Raw genomic sequence first — 6000 nt, 5'->3', positions numbered from 1 at the left:
GATCATGTATATAAGTTTTTCTTTTTCTTTAACATCGAGATCATGTGTATAAAGTTATCTGAAATTAGACGGCACAAAATATTATTTCTTTATGGTTTTACAAACCATTATATATGTATTTATAAAAATTATGTAATATTTTTCACCTAATAATATTTTAATCTAGCATTACAATCTACACTTTTTAATAGTACATGTAGTTGACTTGCCGTTGGATTTTAGTCGTTTAAATTTTTTTATTTTAAAGTAAACAATTTATTTACTGAAAATAACAACAATACGTTACTCCCTCTGTTTCATATTAAATGTCACTTAAAGGGCATATAATTTTTGTTTTACATTTTTTTAGAACTTTTTCATATTTTTTGTTTTTCTATGTAATCATATTTGTGTATTTCATTGTAATCATATTTGTGTAAAATATTATTTAAAATGATTAATAATGGGTTTTGATAATTGTATTGAATTTATGGTGTTGCAAAACTATACATCTATGCCATAGCCATTTCACACATTAATTTTGTACTTTATTCCTAAACAGTTTTTTTTTTAAATAACAAAGTATAGTTAAAAAAATTTTAGTAATCACAAAGTAATTAATTAGATAAAACTATATGTTTTTCATTAAATTTTCATGATTTGATTTCATATATAATGATAATAACGTTTATACAAAATAATTTTTCGTGCAATTAAAAATATTTTTTGTAAATTTTGATCCAATGTAAATAAAAACCATGTTACCTTTGTAATTCGGAAACAAAAGAAACCAGTTATATAAGTTATTAAAGTAGTGGTTACAATATAACATAGGGGACCAGTTATATAAGTTATTAAAGTAGTGGTTACAATATAACATAGGGGATCCCGATTATTATGAAATTAAAGTGGTGGTTACAAATTTGTTAGACTAAACATATATCAATAATATGTCATAATACTGATTTTCTGACTGGTTTAAACGCAGCGGTTGCGGGAGTTTGTGGATCCGGGCGGTTGCGGTTTCTAGCGGTCTTAAGAGATTTGTACGACTGGTATTGCGGTTAAAAATTTGTGCGTTTGCGGGTGACTTATGACTGGTTAACTACCAAATGCGGTAACAGTCAAATAATAAATTAACAATATTTACATTTAATATAATTATAAAAATATCAAAAATCATAAAATTATAATAAATATAAAATTTATATTTAGAAAGTTATAATTTTAATTTTTGAAAATTTATTGAAATTGTTTTTATTATAAAATTTTATAATATTAATTAAAATATGAGAAAAAGACTAGGATAGCACCAAACCAAGTTTTTGTTCCCAAAATAGCACTCAATGCTCAAAGTCACAAAAATAGGTTTCATTAAAGAGGTAAATATACACTTATACCCCTTGGGTTAATTAATCCAAACCTTAGGGTTTAGAGTTAAGGGGGTGGGGTTTTGGAATTAGGGTTTAAAATTTTATAAAAATAAATACTAAAATAAAAATAAAAAATTTTAAAAACAGTTTCAAAAAGTATTTTTAAATTATAAAAAGAAAATTTGAAAAAAAAAAAAAAAAAATTCGAAAAAAAAATTTCAAAAAAAAATTATAAAAATTTCGAATCTGAAAAATATAATCTGAAACTATAAAAAAACTTTCTTTTTTTCATTTTTTTATTTTTATTTTATTTATTTTTGTTTGTTTATTTAATTTTAAACCAAGGGTATTAGGGATATTTTACCCTTTAATGAATATCATTTTTGTGACTTTCTCCTTCTAGTGCTATTTTTGTGACACAAACTTCAAAAGGTGATATTATTGACAATTGCCCTTAAAATATAATAGATATATTTTAATATTTTCATAATTTCAATTTTAATTTTTTTTATTAATTTTTTTTTACTTTTGTATATATATTGATTTAAAAAAAAATAAAAATTTACCCTCCCGCAACTGCCTGCAACCGCAAACGCTAGCTGGAGCCAGCTTTTGAATTTATGAGATTCTGAGCGGTTTGAAGCGGTTTAGAGCGATTTGAGTGATTGTTGCAAACCGCCGACAACCGCTACCAACCGCAAAAGCAGCGTTTGCAGATGGTAGCGGAAAAACCAGTCGCACAATTAATAGAATATATGGTATATTTGTATTTTAATATTTTTACATAATTTAAATGAATACCCATATTTGAACTGAACCCGTAATGATCCAAACTGAATTCGAACTAAAATTTATAAATATCCAAATAGGTTTTAATCTCTTATCTAAAGACCAATATCTGAATAGTCGGAATCGAACCCGACCTCTTACCCCTACATGTAGTCTATAATATGAATATATGATCACATATAAAAACATAAATATGATTACAAAAAAATACATATATGATATAAGGAAAGACACAAATACATATGGAACTTGATTTATTTAATATACTTACAAAAATTATCTATTCTATTAAATTCATATCATACAAAATATGATTCTACAAACACACAAACATATAAATTATATTAGACAAAAAATTTAAAAACAAAATATATACCCGCCCTCTCGAGGGCGGGTCAATATCTAGTATTGTTATAAAAAAATTCATTTAGCTCCAATTTAGATTTGGATAGCATAAACATTATTATGCCCATGCATAGCATGAATCACAATCCTACTTTAATATAAAAAAATTACATATATTTAGTATGTTTTAATAATTTGTAAACGTATAAGCCGCTTAACCAATAATGTAGATGTATGTTCAGTCGTTCTAAGCGCTAGACATTGAGTCACCGGACCGTTTAGCCAATTACCGTTTGAGCTAGCTTGTATCTTTCGAATTTATTCGCATAATTAACATTTCTATATGTATATACATAATATATGCTTATATAAACTCATCCCTGTTAGAAGATAAAGATCAAAACAAGATGATTATCCATCCTGAACACTTGTCTCATTCTTGGAGATTATGTATTAGTCAATCATCCAGATGTCATTCTAATAGTTTTGTCTTATCTTTAATGTTCATAAAATCACCGACTTGTATCAACTATAAATAGGAGTGATGACACTTTGTGATAGACAATCTGAAATAAAAAGAAAAGACATTGGTTTTTCACTCTCTCTCACTCGTACAACACAAACACACCACCATATATAAATAATAAATATAACTCCTAAGTTATATTATACAACACGTTATCAGCACGAGGCTCTGACCAACTGAAGTTTATCAATCCAAAAGTTCTTAAACCAGCCGAGGTAATGTTTAAATTTATGTATTTCAATACACTTAATTTATTTAAATTTTATTATTGTTTCGGAGTGAGAGGCTGGACCTTCTCCGTTCGGGATGATAGGCGCTGCCTTCCCCGACTGATCGTTATGGTAGGCTATGCCTTCACGATCAGAGAAACACGTGGTAGGCTTTGCCTCCGTGAATAAAAAAGTCAAAAATGGTAGACTAAGTCTCCTCGGACCTTAAAATAAATAAAGTCAAAATGGTAGACCATGTCTCCTCGGACTTTGAAAAATGATCAATATGGTAGTCTATGACTCCTCGGATCATGTGGTAGGCTGAGCCTCCCGATTTTATTTATGCTATTTAAATTCCTGCAATTTAAATTTCTGCAATTTAAATTTCTGCAATTTAAGTTTATACTTTTATTTTATGTCTTTAATTTCTGCATTTAAATTATGCCTTTAAATTCCCGTTTTTATTATATTTATATATTATTCTATGAATACAGTTATCATGTCGAATTTGACAAAGCTCGAAATTAATGCCCTGGATATTACGGGAAATAATTATATGACCTGGGCAGTGGGTGCAAAAATGCACCTGAGAGGAAACGGGCTTTTGGAAACCATCGATAGTTCAAAAACGGTGTCGGATGAGAAAAAGGCTAAAGCCATGATATTTTTACGACACCACATCCATGATGGTTTAAAGGATGAATATATTACGAAAGAGGATCCTTGTGACCTCTGGAAATCTTTAAAAGAGAGGTTCGATCACCAGAAATATGTGATCTTACCGAAAGCTAAACACGAGTGGATCCATCTCCGGTTCCAGGATTACAAAAGTGTTAGTGAGTTTAATTCCGCGATGTTCGGAATTACTTCGAGGATGATGTTATGTGGAGAGAAAATAAGTGATTATGATATGATCGAGAAAACTCTCTCCACGTTCCATCCTGAAAATGTAATCCTGCAACAACAATACCGAGTGAGTGGATATACCCGTTACTCGGAGTTGATGCAAGTCCTCCTTGTAGCGGAGCAGAATAATCAACTCGTGACTTTAAACCATCAAGCTCGTCCCACTGGATCTGCTCCATTCCCAGAAGCGAATGTTGCATCATCCAGTTATGATAATAAAAGAGGACGAGGTCGTAGACGTGGTGGAAATCGTTATCATGGTCGTGGAAGAGGACGAGGAAGAAGATTCCGTCCCTATGATGAAAGAAATAATAAAGACTTCCACGAAAATGAAAGGAATGAAAAGGGCCAGGATGATAAAAGGCAAACGGGAAAGGTTTGCTACAGATGCGGCATGAAAGGTCATTGGGTACGTAATTGTCGTACGCCAAAACATTTAGCCGATCTGTATAGAGAATCCCAAAAGGGAAAAGAGAAAGGAAGAGGTGAAACTAACTTCATCTCTGATGAACCTGGGCCATCCTTTCATGGTTTAAACGATGATACTCATCTCGACGTATCAGACTTTCTGGTTGAACCAGAGAGTATCGATGAGTAATATAAATAGATGTGATATAAATAGACTGTATTATAATATCTATATATTTTGTTGTAAGATATATGTTATGTTTGTTATGTTTAATGTTTAATAATATATGTTTTATGAATATTTTAAATTCAGAAAGAATGCCAAACTTTGAGACTATGGATGGAGATTTGTGTTTGGCAGATAGTGCGTCAACGCACACAATAATCAAAGATAAGAAATATTTCTCCAGTCTCAAAATAAGAAATTACGCTGGAAGCGTAAGTACAATATCTGGTAATGCAAAGATTATTATGGGCTCTGGAAGAGCGAAATTTTCAATGCCAGGGGGAACAATATTTGAAATAAGTGATGCATTGTATTCCCCCAAGTCTCATAGAAACTTGTTAAGTTTTAAGGATATCCGAAGAAATGGATATCATATTGAGACTATGAGTAAAGATGGCATTGAATTTCTTTGCATTAAGTCCGAGAGGAAACATATATTGGAAGAGTTAAGAATGTTATCCTCTGGACTATATTGTACAAAAATAACCATGACTGAGTCCTATGCCGTGGTAAACATGAAGTTTACTGATACATTTAAAATATGGCATGAAAGGCTAGGACATCCTGGTTCAGTCATGATGAGAAAGATAGTGCAAAATTCGAATGGCCATCCGTTGTAAAACGGAATTTTTTTGCAAACAGGCGAGTTTACATGTAATGCATGTTCTCAAGGAAAGCTTATAACTCGGCCATCACCAGCAAAAGTAGGCAATGAATCACCAATGTTTTTAGAAAGAATACATGGTGATATATGTGGGCCGATCCACCCACCGTGCGGGCCATTTAAGTATTTCATGGTATTGATTGACGCATCTAGTAGATGGTCAAGTGTGTCTCTTTTGACGACACGAAATACGGCTTTCGCAAAGTTCATTGCCCAGATAATAAAGCTGAGAACGCAGTTCTCAGAGTATGCCATTAAGAAAGTAAGGCTTGATAATGCTGGTGAATTTACATCGCAAGCCTTTGATGATTATTGTATGTCAATGGGGATTGATGTGGAGCATCCAGTCCCCCATGTGCATACACAAAATGGCATGGCCGAGTCATTGATAAAACGGTTGCAGTTGATTGCAAGACCGTTAGTCTTGAGAACAAAGCTCCCAATTTCTGTATGGGGTCATGCTATATTGCATGCGGCTGCACTGGTTCGGCTAAGACCGAGTGCATATCATAAGTACTCCCCTTTACAATTGGCATCTGGGCAAGAGCCAGATGTATCCCATCTCCGTGTCTTTG

The sequence above is a fragment of the Brassica napus genome, chromosome A5 (genome assembly GCF_020379485.1).
Source record: "Brassica napus cultivar Da-Ae chromosome A5, Da-Ae, whole genome shotgun sequence".
NCBI lineage: Eukaryota > Viridiplantae > Streptophyta > Magnoliopsida > Brassicales > Brassicaceae > Brassica > Brassica napus.
This window is presented reverse-complemented; position numbering follows the sequence as displayed.